Source organism: Coffea eugenioides, chromosome 3 (assembly GCF_003713205.1).
Source record: "Coffea eugenioides isolate CCC68of chromosome 3, Ceug_1.0, whole genome shotgun sequence".
Lineage (NCBI taxonomy): Eukaryota > Viridiplantae > Streptophyta > Magnoliopsida > Gentianales > Rubiaceae > Coffea > Coffea eugenioides.
In genome coordinates this window covers 35,626,562-35,642,854 of record NC_040037.1, presented here as the reverse complement: position 1 = coordinate 35,642,854, position 16,293 = coordinate 35,626,562, and the positions used below count along the sequence as shown (strand labels likewise).

General features: G+C 32.1%; 1 non-coding gene across 1 annotated transcript; it reads right to left on the bottom strand.

The window, feature by feature from the left end:
• Positions 1–13,252: 13,252 nt before the first annotated feature.
• LOC113767272 lies at positions 13,253–13,359 on the bottom strand. The gene has a single exon (XR_003467985.1). It is a non-coding gene; the product is annotated as a small nucleolar RNA R71 (small nucleolar RNA).
• Positions 13,360–16,293: the final 2,934 nt, after the last annotated feature.

Sequence of the window (16,293 nt, the reverse complement as noted above, 5' to 3'; positions counted from 1 at the left end):
CCTTTCCATTTGCTTCATTTTTTTGTTAGTTGGTGGGATTATTGCTAATTTATTTGGCCTTGGCAGTACATTTGTTCTCTTTTTGATCTGATAGTGGTAGAAATGCTTCGGTATGTGTTTTTTCGTCATGTAGCAATTAAGCCTTCTGCTCATCTACTTGTTTACCACATTCATGGCCACTTTTAATGAATGCAATGTATTCACAAGTTCCTGTAATTATTTTGGCATAACAAATAATCCGCATATTTGTTTGAGATTCAATAATTATGTGAAATATATGAAAATTGCTATGTTAATTTATTTGTATCAATTAGTTGAAAAGAGTAAAATTTTTGCTACAGTAAAAGTTATTAAAAAACATTTTTTGCTACAGTAAAGTTTTTAAAAAATTTATACAGTAAAATTTTTCTACAACTTCTACAGTGATCTACAGTAAAGTTTTAGACAAACTTCCAAAAAATTCAGGTTCTAAACGGGGCATAAGTAAACTAAGTGAACTAGAATTGTTAAAACAGAAGCTAAGGGGTAGAAAACATACATACATATATATATCACAAGTGTAGTTTTTATTTATCAAACTGTAACTTTACGATATGTGGACAGAAGCCCATCTTTTTACACCAAGTGCTTCTTTGCACTAGGAGGTAGGAATCATCCTTTCCTCATCACAAATATCCTTATACATATAAGAGGTAGTTGCGGTGTTCCACTGTTCATGCTAGACTTTTGTGGTGTTATACCTTCAAGTGCATAAGCTTGCTTTGATGGATTGTACTTCCAACTTTTACATATGGTTGCCAAGTCAAGCGGCATTCCAGCCTAGATGCTATGAAATTTGGAAACAAAGTAGTTTTTCACCAAGTCAAGCAGCATTCTAATCCAGATACTGCGAAATTTGGGAACAAAGTAGTTTTTTTTCTTTTGATGTAAACACGAATTTTGTAGTTGTAGTAATCAGCATACCTGAAAAATATTACAATGTAATTGAAGTTGTATTATAATACCAATTTCTAGTTACAACTGCAATTTGCGGTTATTAGTCAAATTGCATAATATAATTTATATAATGTACTTATGATTGAAGTTGCATTACAGTAGTTGTATTATAAATAGAAATTTGCGGTTATTGGTGAAAATGCACAACTAATTTATGTAATTCATTTAGTTAAGCAATGTGCTTGTGTTACATCAAATAATGAATTTTTAATTAAAGGATATATATATATGTAAAAGATAATGAGTCAAATAATGGCTGCTTTTTTGCCGCGGTTCCTTTTTTTACTTGAAAAATTATTTTTAAATTCATTAATGCCACTTTATGCAGCCATAGTGATTGCTATATTTTGATAAAAAAAAGTTGGATTGCAAAAAAAAAAGACTTTAATATTGGGACTAAGCAACAAATCAACCTTAAAATAAAAGTCATAATTCCAAATTTAACATCTATTTTCTAATCTTGCCTTTTGAAATGTAATTTTAAAAAATTCTAATATGCATTTATTGAGACAATATTTTAATTTTAAAGAACATATATATATATATTCATGAATGCCACTTTATGTAATAATTTTAGTAGTTACCATATTTCCATAAAAAGTTGAATTCCAAAAAATGACTTTAGTCAGTTTATTTGCATATATAAATATCCTTATGCATGCCTTTTAAATTATGATTGCTATAATACATGCTTACTATTTCAAATGTATAATCATGTCTAATTCAAATTTAATACATGGTTTTAAATTTTGCCATTTGAAAAATTAATTTAGTCATGATTAAAATTTTTTTATGACATATGTCCTTCTACATACAATACGTATACATATACAATTATGAAAACTTTATAATTAAAAGCTTTATATAATTCTATCATAATTCAAAGCTTTAACCTTTGTGTTTTTCCCTCCAAATCAATCAATGAATTTGTTTTTTACTTTGTTATCCTTCTAGATGCCATTTGTGTGGTGAATTATGTTATATAGTTGAAGATTCTTTTGTACATTTCAAAGACATGATTGTGAGGTTCTATCACATGTCAATAATGAATATAGTGTTACTACTATTTAATCCTTCTAGATACTAATTCGATGGATTCCTCTATTTTTACCAATGGATTCTTATGTCATTTCACATTTTCTCATCTTAGAGAAAGTTTTTGGCTCCAGTTTTGTCAGCCATTATGTATTAAATCTAAAAGCAAGTGTGTTAGACTAAGAACATCACTCGCTTGTTCATTGCAAGCTCTGTTTTGAAACTCGGACCGGACCGGCCGGTTGAACCGGGAACCGGCCAGGTAGCCGGTCCGAGTCATATTAAAAAACCGGAAATTTAAAACCCGGTCAAAGCCGGTAAAAAACCGGGTTTGACCGGGTAAAAACCGGTTTTTCCGGTTCAACAGTGCTTTTTTATAAAAAAAAAATTCAAACTTTTTAATATTATGTTTTGACCCCCTAAATTGTTAAAACTTATTGATATACCTCAAATATTTGATACTTTATAAATATTGTCCTAAAATTTGATGTTATTTTTCAATTAAATTCATAATTTTAATTCTAAACTTGTTAATATTTATTAAATAATATAAATTGCTACTTGATTGTTCTAATTTCTTTGTATTTTCTTGTTAAATATATTTGAAACATCAAATATATATGAATATACCTTTATTAATATCAATATATTATTATATATTATATATATAATATTTTAATTTTTAAATAATTTTTATTAATGACGTCATCCGGTTCGACCCCTATCGACCCCCGGTCGAACTCATTGACCCCTGACCCCTGACCTCGGCCGAGTCGCTATCCGGTCCGGTTCTGAAAACATAGATTGCAAGTACACTTTGCTCTTATTCTTGCTACATTGTTTCTGTTTCCATTGATCTGCCATTTTGTTCATTCCATTGCTTAAGTAAACTTCCTTTTTGTTTATCCTTTTTTGTTATATAGTTTATTAGTTCATTAGTTTCTTTTACGTATGCTTTTTTGTTGTATAGCTTTATTAGTTCATTAGTTTTAGTTCCTTGATTCCTTCTACTTTCACTTGGCATGATCTGTTTACTTATAACTTTTACTGCACAATCTTCATGTGTTCATGTCTTCTTATAGTCGTGATTGTTGTTTTGCTATTAACTCCATCAATAACTTGTTTAAGTCAGGTTTTCAAAGTATCCATATGATTGTCTTTCCCTCCAAGAAAAATAACTTAAAAAAGATAGCTGTTCAGAGTAACTTGATTATGGTTGTTCTTTTGCTCTTACTGTAACAATTTTGCATAGTCAACTTATGATATATAACTTTGTCTTTAGCTAATAATTAGTCTAACATTTTATTTGTCATCCATTTAGTTGCCATTGGATATATGCGGTGGACAGGTCACTGCTTTCAGTCAAACGAAGGTATTACCCTATACTGTTCGACACAATTATACTTATCTTATTTGATAATTTTTAACTCTTTAACCTATGCCAGTGAGTTAGTATCCAATATTACTATTTTTGGTTATAAGCCTACCACTTTCTTAACGAAATTCTGCATTAGTTCCTCTGTGCAATCTTTGTTCTGTGTTCTTGAGTTTCCCTTTCACCATGAGTTCTTCAAAGCTGAAGACAGATGATGACAGTTGTAATCTTTATGAGAAAAGAAATGATCGAAATCGAAAACAAGGGGAGAAGATGCATCATTGACATTACAGGAAAAAGAAATTCGACGTGCTAAAGAACACCAAGCTTATCAAACAAGAAAGATAAAAAAAATTTGCTCACACTATCTACTGCAACACAAATGGAGATAGTTAGGAAAGGACATGAATTTTTTGAAATGTTTGTTCATCAGCCAAATCAAGAAACTGCAATATCTTATACTATGGCTGAGCAGAACGCCGTGAGTGATATAATTGCTCAACTTATTGATGTGAACACAAAAGATGATGAATCCATCATTTGCACAAATTGTCAGATATTTGATATTATAAATGTTCCTATTACAAGGAAAAGGCAAACATTTCGTCCATTAGTTATTCGAGAATCAGATCAGCAATCTTCTCCAACCACAATTCTTAAAGCATTTGTTGATTCTTTTGGTTTGCTTAAAAAGACTTTTAAGCATATGCCTTCTCAGTTTCTATCTCAAGCAATGATAGTTATTAGTAGCAGAAAAGTTAAACATGGTGTCGTAACATAATCACTGCAAGGTATGAATGCATCTTTTTTCCTTGTGGTTAGCATTTAATAGTTTATTTATTCTTTAGTTCATTCACTAACTTGTTATTGCATCAGTAGATTTACGAACTCCTACAACTGCTGTTGAAAATAAATTCAAAGATCATATGTATGAGTTTTCTACATATGAACATGGTAAATTACTATTTCATTCTATGTTGACTATCTTGTTCATGAGTTTCATAATATATGACTACTCATAATTGCTTTTTTATATTTGTTACAATCAGAAAACACTCATAAGAACCATCCAATCAAGCCATACTTTTTATCCAACATATTCATTTCATGTATTTTGACATTTAGGAATTAACTAAACCTATTTTCCATCAGATCAACCGCTCATTGTACAGGCGAATTATGCTTATCCGCTCATTGCATTTTGTCAAGATTGTTATGCTTATCTTCAATAGACACCAGGCGAATTATCAGGTAATGGTCTTTTATTTGTCCCTTTGATTCATTGTACACTTATATCTGGCCTATATGGACTACTAATTTCCAAGAGTACTATTCATCTCAATACAATGGTCCTTCATGCTCATTTTTGTGCAATAAATACAACAACTACATCTATTAGCCGTGAAAGAAATGCACAAAGAAATGTGCACCCTTCTCGAATAAGCGCTCTAGTCAATCGAAGAGGAATTCAGGTCTATTTTGCTGCTGCTTAACTGGTAGCAAATGTTGTTCCATTAATCAATAAATATAATCTCATGATTGTATTTTCTCATTTAATAGGCCGTACATCTGCTTCAGGAATTGATGCTTTAAGATGTATTCCTACAACACCAGATGTATTACCGACTAAACTAGATTGTCAGTATTGTGAGGCAAAAAGAATTCTTTCTGAAACTCCAGGCTTTTGTTGCTCTAATGGTCAGATTGTTCTTCAGCAGAACAAACTTCTTGATGAGCTCATTCAATTTGATATGAGAAAAATCGATGTAGCTGAATCTTTTCGAATAGATGTCAGGACATATAATAATACGTTTGCCTCACATCTTTTGGAGTTCAATATGACAAAAAATTATTCAGAAGATCAAATGGAATCTATACTTTCAAAATTCAAGGACAAACATATCATTTCGTTAATGATTTTATTCCACATGGAGGATCTGGCATGCTTCCGCAACTCTACTTCCATGATATATGTGACAACTCCACCTTCCCCTAGGGCATACTCTAAAGGTTAGCGGACTGCCTGCCCAACTCTCATTAGGACTCACTACATTCACTACAATCAATTCTCAAAATAACCGTTCAAACCTCCATATGATCACTAGAGTTCTACAATTCAACCAATAATTCAAACTTAATTATAAACCAAAAGTGAAACATAGGGTATATTACCAAAATATCAAAATAAAATCTAGACTTCTTCATCACAATCACTTACAATCCATTGTGGTCAGAAATCAGGAAACATATGTTACTAATAGATGAGGCACATAACAGAGCAGACTTATTATCTCGAGTCTTCCATGCAATACTAGATGCATTCGAAGAAGACTTATTAAAAAAAGAGATCTTTGGAAAAGTTGCAGCATCTACCTATATAGTTGAATTCCAAAAATGAGGTTTGTCGCACGCCCATTTTCTAATAATCCTAAAGGTATGCTCCAAGCTATATTCTACCAAAGCTTATGATCAAATAGTAAGCGCTGAATTACCTGATGAAAAAGAAAACAGACATCTATTTAAGATGGTGCAAAAACACATGATTCGTGGACCATGTGGCAATAGAAATCCAGAAAATGTTTGTATGCAAGGTACAAGAAGGAAAAAAAATGCAAAAACAGTGGACTAAACATACATTCCATGCAGATAATGCATATCCTACTTATCGCAGAAGAAAAATGGTAAGAAAGTTATTGTTCAAGGCCATGAACTAGACAATAGATGGATGGTACCACACAATCCTTACTTGGTCGCAAAGTTCAATTGTCATATTAATGTGGAGATTTACTCAACTGTTAAAACTGTCAAGTACATATACAAAGGCCATGATAGAATTCATTTTCCGGCTAACTCAATTGATCGAAACACTGCTGTTGATGAGATTATTGAATGTTGCCAGAAACATTTTGGAGGAAAAAGTCTTTGAATAAAAGAGTTAAGTACATTGTAAAGAGGCACCTCTTGGAATCTGGTTAAAGTAATATGTTGAGTAATAGGTTTGGTAAAATATGGATTTTCATTGGTTTTTTCTGGGGTTCTTGGAATTTGTTGAACGGGTCTTATTTGAGAAGAAGTTGGAGTACGAGCAGCTTGACTATAAGTCAATGTTGGAAAATCTTGTAATAATTGAAATCTATTTTGAGTTATAGGAGTAAGACTCATCTCATAGTCTTGAAGAGTCTTGGGTCTAGAACTTCCTGCTTTTGAATCCATGATCCTGCAAAATTAACATCAGTAAATAATTTGGCTAAGTTGTTGGTAAAAGGACTGGTTTTCTTTGTAATAGTATTGAATCTCTTCTTGAGAACGGTTGGCTTTTTTGAGAATGTCTACAAAAATAGTATTAGAATGAATTCGTCTTTGTAGAAGAAAAGCATGTTCTTTTGGAGTAAGGACTGAGAAATAGCTAGGTTTAATATATGTAGTTGGATATTTTTGAATTTGATGATATGGAATGGGTTGAATCTGGGTTTGAGGATTTTTAATATAATAGGTCCAACATCTATAATATAAATTCTTTTCTTCACATTTATAGTAGACAATTTTCTTTTTATAAATTTTTTTGCTTTTCCTTTTGTCATAATTTTCGTCTTTATTAAATTTTGTATATCTTAGGTATTTTTTGTCCTTTTTATTTTTCTTTTTGTATGCTGATGGTGATTTAATTCTTTTTATACCAAATGCTTCACAAAATGATCCTACTTCTTTTGTTTTTGAACCATATTTAATTTGAAGTTTTAATTCTGAACATAATATTAATCCTTCTTTTTTCACAAAAGCAAATAATTGTAAATTGAAAGAAAAAATAAATGAAATCTGTGCAGAAGACGAAGATATAAAAAATAAATTAATAAATTTATTAATAAATGAAAAAGAACAAAGCATAGAAGATGATTATTATAATGATATAAGTAGTTCAGAAAGTGAAGAAAATTGTAATTGTCTTAACAGTCCAAAATATATAAATGTAATTACAAAAAAGGAAGATAAAGAATTTTTATTAGACATAATAGAAAAAATTGAGGATCCCTTAGCAAAAAAGGAATATTTAGAAAGATTAAAAAGTTTAATCATTCAAGAAGAAAAAATGCCAAAAATAATTGAACCCTTTAGCATTTCAAAATTACTAGATAAATATCCTAATATAAACAATATGAGAAAAGAAACTACTAAAGATCTTCAAACAGAAATTAATAATTTAAAGAATCAAGTAAAACAATTACAAAAAGAAATTATAGAATTAAAAACTAAAGATTTATAAATAGAAGCAAAAATAACATTAATAGAAAATCAACCTTCTACTTCAAAAACATTAAGCACAGAAGAAATAATTATTACAGGAAATCTTCCAAATGAGAAACAATATTTAAATATAATAGAAAAAATAACATTTCAAAAGTGGTATACTTTAGTCACAATAACAGTAGAAGATTTTAAAGAAACATGTATAGCTTTACTAGATAGTGGAGCAGATTCAAGTTGTATAAAAGAAGGAATAATCCCTACTAAATATTGTGATAGAACGAATAAAATTTTAATGGCAGCAAATGGAGAAAATTTACAAGTAAAATATAAATTTACAAAAGGATCAATATGTAATGATAATTATTGTATTAGACATAAATTTTTAATTGTAAAAAATATAAGCAATGAAATAATATTAGGAACACCTTTTCTAATTCAAATATACCCATATTCAGTAGGATATGAAGGAGTTTCTACTAATATTATGGGAAAAACTATTACTTTTAAATTTTTAACCCCAATAAGACAAAGAGAATTGCAAATATTACAATCATCCTCTATTTACAAAACAATAAATACTATTACTAAAGTTAAACAACATATAAATTACATAAAAGAAGAACAATCTTATTTAAAAATTGAAGAACAATTAAAAGAAATAAAAATGCAAAAAAGAATTTAGAATTAGAAGAATGAATAAAAAGAGAGGTTTGTGCTGACATTCCAAATGCTTTTTGGGATAGAAAACAACATGTAATAAAATTATCTTATGAAAAAGATTTTAATGAGAAAAATATTCCAACAAAAGCTAGACCTATACAAATGAATGCTGAATTATTAGAATTTTGTAAGAAAGAAATAAAAACATTAATGGACAAAGGATTAATAACCCCATTAAAATCACCTTGGAGTTGCGTAGCTTTTTATGTTATGAATCAAGCTGAAAAAGAAAGAGGAGTTCCAAGATTAGTTATTAATTATAAACCATTAAATAAAGTTTTACAATGGATTAGATACCCAATTCCAAATAAAAGGGATTTATTAAATAGGTTATATAATGTAAAAATATTCTCAAAATTTGATTTAAAATCAGGATATTGGCAAATAATAATAGCCCCTGAAGATAGATATAAAACAGCATTCACAACACCTTTTGGTAACTATAAATGGAAAGTAATGCCATTTGGATTAAAAATGCACCCTCAGAATTTCAAAATATAATGAATGATATATTCAATCCCTATAGTTCATTCAGCATAGTTTATATAGATGATGTATTAATATTTTCAGAATCATTAGAACAACATTTTAAACATTTAAATATATTTTTAAAAAATAAAGAAAAATGGATTAGTTCTATCATCATCTAAAATGAAATTATTTCAAACTAAAATCAGACTTTTAGGACATGACATAGATAAAGGAACAATAAAACCAATAAATAGAGCTTTAGAATTTCCTACAAAATACATTTGTTATAATTAGTTTCACTGATAGTAATGTATTTACAAAATACATTTTGTTTGGTATATAAAATAAGCATATAATAAAACTTACAGATAATCAGAGTAACCTTTGAAACGGAAGCTTTTAATTTCAGAGCCGTTGAGATGAAATCAAACTTCAAATCTTTATTGATCTTGTTGAATAGAAGTACGTACAAAGGAATATAAAAACTGAGAAAGAAAAGGTTTACAGGGAGATTCTTAGGATTGCTAAAAAACTCGATGCCTCTATAACTGATTTTGAGTTCTATTTATAGAGACTTCCATCTTTGAATTTGATTGCTGACACTTTCATTTGAATTTCATTTGTTTTTCTTGCCGACACTTTATCTTCTTTGGATTGGTTCTTTTTGAGATTCTTATCCTTGAAATCTGGCCGACAAATTTATCAAAAGTCTGTTGGGTCTTGAGCACAAGGACCACTAAAAGGATCAAAAGTAGATTCCGATGATGACCCAGCTGATTCATTTTTTTGGTCTTCTTCTTTTTTGTCTTGATTTTGCAAATAATTCAAATATTCTTTAAGCATCTCCGGATTTTGCATCATCTTTTTCATTAGAAAATCATTAGCAATTGTTTCTGATGCTGAGCTGCTTGATATTTCTTTTTCTTTCTTCTGTGGAGTTGTAGGGATATTAACTCCTCTTGGAATTTGCTGATTTGGATTTATCCATTTGAGCTTTTCTCCCGTCTCTAGAAATCTTAAAACATTCTTTTGATTACAAAACTTTTGATTGAATCTCATCCACCATTTAATCTTGAATTCTCTAACTAATGACATTGGAAGTGGTTTTTCTAATTCTTGATGAACTTTGAAACTCCAACAAAAAATCCATGGTACTTTGAACTCCATGTGGAATAAAATTGGTCTTGTATATTCTTCCCCCTTTGTTTTTTTGAGATAGGTCTGGAATCCCATTAAAACATTAGGAGGTAGAATTTCTTTTTGAGGGCCAAACCATTGCCACCAATGATTGAACCAGATTGGAAATTCTCTGCTGCAACTTTCTTCGAATGTAAAAAATCATGAATGATTGAAGGGTCTATACAAAAAAGCATGATACCATGTCATTTTGTAATCTTGATAATTGAATCCATCTGGAATGAATCTTACTGAGAAAGATTTCTTTGAGTAAAGAGAAGTCCATTCATTGGGAGAACAAACTTTCTTTATGATGCATTTTGAATGGCTAATTATTTCTGGGTTCTTTTTACCTGGAATAGGAAAAATTTCCACAGATTGAGTATCTGTGAGAATTAATTCATAATAGTCTAAATTTTTGGATGAATCATCTGGTTGCTAGAAACATTTTGAGGGAAAAAGTCTTTGAGTAAAGGAATTGAGAGTATTATAAGGAGAAACTTCTTGAAATCTGGTCAAAGTAATATGTTGAGTAAATGGTTTGGTGAAATATGGATTTTCATTGGATTTTTCAGGGGTTCTTGGAAGTTGTTGAATTGGTCTTATTTGAGAAGAAATTGGAGTACAAGTAGTGATAAGAGTTTATTTTACGTATTTTTAAGTGCATTTTATTAGTTAATTTTGAGTTGATTATTTAGTTTTATAATTAAAATAAAGAGGTTTTTGGTAAAATTATATATTTTTGGTAAAAGTGGATAATATTGCATTTCTATTGATTTTAATAGTAAAAACTTCATTTTTATGCAGGAATAATGAATCAATCACCAAAGGAGGTCAATTGAGGTGAAAAATAGAGATTTGGTGATGAATTTAAGTGGCAACAAGAAGAATGAAGTGAAAAACGTTCAAGTGAGGAAATGCAATACAAGTCAGTTTTGACACTTTTCAGTATTTTGACCATATCTGGAGCTACACTTATCGGATTGAGGTGATTTTTATACCATTTTAAAGCTAAGAAAGAGACCTACAATTCGTATGAAGACATCGAAATCCATTTCTGCCATCTTCATGGGCAAAACGTTGGAATACAGAAGCTGCACCCTGTGGTCGGAAGTTAAAACAGAGGTTTGAACAGGTGACAGTATTTCGATCATATCTCAGGCTACAAAGCTCCGATTTGGATGATTCTTGAAGCATTGGAAAGCTAACTCAAAGGGCTACAACTTTTGTGTTTTACACAAAAGCTAGTTCGGCCTTTATGATAGATAAAATCGCAGATGAAGTAAGGCCAAATTGAATACGCGAGTACACAAAACGTGACTTGTAACCGCGTTTTGTGTAGGCGCGTTTTATAGCCGAAATTCTGCAATTTGACTCAGCCAATTCTCTTGTGTTCATACCACTTTCCAGCTATAAGATGCAAGGAAATTCGGTGCACATGCTTCAGAAGACAAAAGGGCAAGAAAAGTGGCTTATTTTCAAGTCAAAAATATTGGTTTTTGATTATGCTAACAAAGTGGAGATTTGGGAATCAAAGGATAGAATTTGACTTGGAAAAATGGAGTATTTGAGTGTTTTTTATGCAGAGATATGGGGAGAGATCTGGGAGCCATTCGTAGCTTAGTTTCTGACAGAAAAACATAGTCTCTCTAGCTAGGTACTTGCAAGGGACAATTGAGGTTTCATCTTGTAATCATCTAAGTTCAAGACAAGGAGATTTTTGGAAGGCTTCACCATATCTTGGCTAAGACTTTCTTTACTCTTTTTGTATTTGTAAATTCATGATGATTTACATTAATGAAGTTATGAGTGTTTTATCATTCATGAGTAGCTAATTTTCTTTATCTAGGGAGTAGATGAAGCTTATGGCCAAATGATATGAAGTGATTGTTATTCATTCTTGTTATGTCTTGTATTAACTTATCTACTTGTGTATGTTGGATTACTTGTTGTTGCTTGATCACCAATAGCAGGTTTATAGTTATTTTTATTCATTGAGAAATGGTAAAAATAATGGAATGACACAAGTAGAACTTGAGTTGTATATTCATGAGAATAGAAATACATTCAAGTGGATGAAATCTGCATTTCATGTGTGAATAAGAACAGATTTAGTATTTACCAAGAGATTAGGAAAAACTAATCTGTTTTAACCCATTATTATCATGAGAATGTGATTTTGGTATTTCTGGAAATGAATCCTTGGTTAAACAAGAGCAGTAACAAGTGTTGAATTAATTCATTTTAGATCTTTTGTGTCATAAGTGGAATCTACATCCCTAGATCTTAATATTTAGTGAATTCTACTCCCCTTGAGATATTGTATTTATCTATTTAAGAATTTTTGTAGTTGAATTAAAATCTGAAGTTTCTGCTCAAATTAATTGTGAGTCTAAATAATAGAGTAAATTAGTATCTAATAATTGTTTTAAATTGCTCCTCGTGGGATCGACCCGATACACATCTCGTACTACAATTGCGACCTGTATACTTGCAGTCCAACGGGTGTAAATTCGGAATTAAACTTGCACTTAAAGTAAAAACCCGTCAAGTTTTTGGCGCCGTTGCCGGGGAGCGGCAATATTAGAGCCTAATCATCTTTATTAATTTAGACAGCTTTATTTTTTTTAGATTATATTTAATCTTATATTGTAATCAGTTTTTTTACCATTGAAGTTGCATAATATCCCTTATTTCTGTTTGTAGTGTATGCACCGGGAGTCTCGAGAAGTCGCACCTTTCGATCCAGAAATTGAGAGGACACTACGTAGACAAAGGAGGCACACACAACAGCAGGAGGAGCAAGAGATTTGGCAACCGATAGAGGAAATTTTGATAGAACTACCATTTGAAGAAGAAATGGCTGAAAATGAAGCAAATAGGCGAGTTCTACGAGATTTTGCTCTACCGGGAACACAAGGATCTCAAACGAGCATAGCAAGGCCTACGGTAAATGCTAACAACTTTGAGATTAAACCATCACTTATCCAAATGGTTCAACAATCTCAATTTGGAGGTAATGCTGTAGAAGATCCTAACTCACACTTAGCTACATTCTTAGAAATATGTGATACAATTAAAATGAATGGAGTTAGTGATGATGCTATAAGGTTACGGTTGTTTCCAGATAAGGCAAAAATGTGGTTACACTCTCATGCTCCTAACACTTTTACCACATGGGATGATTTATCAAGGGCATTTTTGAATAAGTATTTTCCACCTGGTAAGACTGCTAAGCTAAGAATGGATATCACTGGTTTTAGTCAAATGGAAGGAGAATCATTATATGAAGCATGGGAAAGGTTTAGAGATTTGTTACGGAAATGTCCACACCATGGACTACCCGAATGGCTGATTATACAAACCTTTTATAATGGTTTATCTTTCTCCACTAAAACTATTATTGATGCAGCCGCAGGTGGAGCTTTAATGGGTAAATCACCCCAAGAAGCTCAAAATTTGATAGAAGAAATGGCCGCAAATAACTACCAATGGGCCAATGAAAGAGGTAATACGAGACGTCACGCAGGTATGATCGAAATGGACACTCTCAATATGTTGAGTGCCCAAATGAATAACGTGATGAAGTTATTGAGTAGACAAGGTGGAGTTAGCCCAAGTTCATCTAATGCTCACGTAGCTTGTTGTTCTTTCTGTGGAGGTGAACATGATATTAATGAGTGTGTTGATTCTGAGCAGGTACAATTTGTCAATAATTACAACCGAAATGCTCCAAATAATCCCTACTCGAATACTTACAATCCGGGGTGGAGAAATCATCCAAACTTTGGATGGAAAGATCAAGGCAATCAACAAAGACCAACCAATCCGCCGGGATTTCAACCAAGGCAACCACAGGCTGAAACTAAACCAAGTTGGGAGATCGCGGTGGAAAAACTTGCTAAGGTGACTTCGGACAGATTTGAACGAGTAGAAGGGAGACTGGATCAACTCACTACAATGTACAGGAATGTGGAGGTTCAAATTGGTCAAATTGCCAATGTGATCAACAATAGAAACCCTGGTGAATTACCAAGTAAAACCGAAGTGAATCCGAGAGAGCATGTCAATGCAATCATTCTTAGAAGCGGTAAAACGGTTGAGGGATTCGATTTTGAAAATTCAGGTGGTGAAAAAGACAAGAAGCAAGCAATTGAAGGGGAGCAAGAAAGTCAAAATGATCATGTTATCATTGATATTGATGCACTTCATCCCAAATTAAATTCTAATGTGATACCTTTTCCTCACAGGTTGAAGAAAGATGGACAGGATCGGGAGTTTGAAAAGTTCTTCAAAATGTTTAAACAATTGCACATTAACATTCCTTTCATTGATGCTATAACACAGATTCCCTCTTATGCACGTTTCTTGAAAGACATCATGTCAAAGAAGAGGAAAATTGTAGATAATGAGATGATAGCATTAACGGAAGAGTGTAGTGCATTGATTAAGAATAAACTCCCTCCTAAATTGAAAGATCCGGGAAGTTTTTCTATTCCTTGCACTATTGGTCAATTGCATTTTTCTAATGCTTTATGTGATTTAGGTGCAAGTGTGTCACTTATGCCGTTATCGGTTGCCCGGAGATTGGGACTTCAAGAGCTAAAAGCTACCAATATTACATTGCAATTGGCGGATCGGTCAATCACACATCCCATGGGTATTTTGGAAAATGTGCTCATAAAGGTAAGACAATCTATAATACCTGTGGATTTTGTTGTCTTAGATATTGAAGAAGATGTGAGAATGCCAATTATTCTAGGACGACCGTTTTTAGCCACTGCACGAACTATGATTGATGTAGAAAAAGGTAAGCTTATATTACGGGTTAATGGTGAGGAATTGGAATTCAATTTGGATAATAAAGAAGGGAGTATAGAGCCTACTGCTCTTGTGTCTAATATGCCATATGATGAAAAGGTTAACCAAGAAAGGACCGAAGAAGTTAAATTTATAAATGTCCTTGGTATTAACTTTCATGGTGTAGGAACAAAGGAGGAGAAGATAAGGATGGAAGTTGGCTTAATAAATTCTCCATTCCATGAAGAAAATGGTGAAAAGTTGAGCCAATTCAGAAAAGACAAGCAAAATCCACTCCAAGGTGAAGTTGAGCCTCTCTATGACAAGTCTAATATTCCTCCTTGGCATTTGAGGAAATTGGACTATGAAGATCAATGCATGGTTCACCACATGGTGGATTGGCTCGGGAGTTTCGACCCATGGGGAGAAAATCGCTCCCTAATGCTCTAAAGTGATTCAACTCTTTCAGTCGAGCCAACGACTATAAACAAAAGCGCTAATTGGGAGGCAACCCAATGTTTATGTTATTTGTGTTAAATTTTTGTGATTTTTAGACTTGAATAAGTGTTTTAGTTAATTTGTTGTTTTTGTGTGATAGGGTTGGCAAATGGAAGCAAGAATGACCATTTGAGGTGAAAAGGGCAAACTTCGATCAAGCAACTCAACCCCTCGATTTGCGTTAAAGGTGTTTTTGATTCATTATAAAGGGGTAAAATGCAGGTTTTTAATGTTTTACATTTGTTCCAGTCATTAAAATTGGCAAACAAATGATCTATGATGCATTTTGAGTCATTGGGGTACCTTTTGTAATTTTTCAAAAGTTGAAATTCTGCTAAAAATCGAAGCAGAAAACGCGTTTTCCAAGAAAACGCGACTCAAAGTCGCGTTTCTCAGAATCGCGTTTTCAATTCTGCGCCTGCAGAACAGAAAACGCGCCTTTAAAACGCGACTTGAAGTCGCGTTTTTTTAGGAAGTCGCGTTTTCTCGCCTGAGCAAAAACAGAAAACGCGACACAGTAAAACGCGACTTCAAGTCGCGTTTTAACGCTTAAACGCGTTTTCAATTCTGCAATATTTGTGCATAAAACGCGACTTCAAAAACGCGCGTTGAAGGCGCGTTTTCAGTCGCGTTTTCAGTTCACATTTTTGCTTCAAAAACGCGATTTCCAGAACATTTCTTCACTTTTCCATTTTCCAGCCGCGTTTCTTCCTTTTCTCTTCTACCCAACTCACAAATCTTCCATTTTGTTCCATAATCTTGCTAGAAATCATCACCCCAACGCCTTTTGAGCTTCATACAACCTTTTTAACCGATTAAAATCAAAGAAAAACACCTAAATTCAGGTTTTTGAGCGATTGAAGGTTAGGGTTCTTAAAACTCTAATTTCTTCAATTGGAGGTCAATTGGAGGTTGTTTCATAGGGCTTTTGACATTTTTACCATCACCAAACATCCTTCTACATGATTGAGGTAAGT